The sequence below is a fragment of the Nothobranchius furzeri genome, chromosome 5 (assembly GCF_043380555.1).
Source record: "Nothobranchius furzeri strain GRZ-AD chromosome 5, NfurGRZ-RIMD1, whole genome shotgun sequence".
Classification (NCBI taxonomy): domain Eukaryota; kingdom Metazoa; phylum Chordata; class Actinopteri; order Cyprinodontiformes; family Nothobranchiidae; genus Nothobranchius; species Nothobranchius furzeri.
Window position 1 is genome coordinate 47964445 of NC_091745.1, and position 1183 is coordinate 47965627.

Sequence of the window (1183 nt, forward strand, 5' to 3'; positions counted from 1 at the left end):
CTCACGAGGTTGGTCAAAGGTTACCCTGATCATGTTACGTGATGTCAGCCATTCAAGTATTGAGTATATTTACTGCATATTACAGTAAAATATTCTGTATGTGACCATATTATGGTGATCCTTGGGTCGTGATGATGGGGCCCTTGAATATTGTTGCCCAGGGTACAACAAAGTGTTAATCTGGCCCTGCTTATACTCATCCACTCATGACGATCCAGGTACAGGCTTAGGATCGCACTCCCCAACGCCAGGTTCTGGTTACAGGTCAGGGACAGGTCTCCTCCCAGTTCGGCTCGGCTCAGCTGCTCGTAGCTCTCAGTCGGGCTCCTCTGGATCCGACCAGCGTGAGTTTTAAGTGATTCCCATTAGTTCTCCGCCCGCTCCTTGACCGATCCCTCTCCAGCGGTCAACCAAACTTTTAACAGTTTCTCAGGCTCAGTCGTCATTCTCTCTCGGGCTTTTAACGGCTCGGTGTTCCTCCACCTCTCACTCGTCAGTCTTAGTTTTTCCCCATCTCTTCCTGAGTCTGTGTGCTCCCTCTTTTACCGCATCCTCATCAGTGGAATGTGGAGTACCTGTGCGTTCCAGCAGGTGTGGGCGGAGCCGCCAGGACTCCATACCAGCTCTAAGCTGGCCCGAGGGCTGCCAACCGTAACAGTGAGATACTGGAAATGAACGTCTTCATCCAGGTCTTTGGTGGTACACTCTAAAACTTAATCTAAATTGGGCCAAAAATTAAATGCTATTTTTTTATATTTGACTGGTAGTTCCACATAAAAATAAAAACAAACAAACAAACAAAGAAGAAAACCTTCCAGACAACGTTAGCCAGCTTTATTTGTATATTTCATACACAGATGCTATTTTTTTCTTTCCAGGAGCAGTTATGCAACATAAAACATGAAAATCAACACGACAACAAAAAAATGCTGATTTTTAAATCAAAATTTAAATTAAACAAGTTAAATTAGATGTAAGAATGAAATAAAAGGCAATGTTCAAGTGTAGCAGTTACAGTGTAGAAGGTGCTGCATACAGTATGAACATTCATTCAGAGGCTGATGAAAACATGGAGGTTTTTAATTTTCATTTAAAACTTTCTAGAGCTGAGTTAAATTTGAGGTAATGAGGAAGCTGTTTCCATCTGTGAGCAGCATAGTAGATAAAAGCAGCTTCGCCCTGT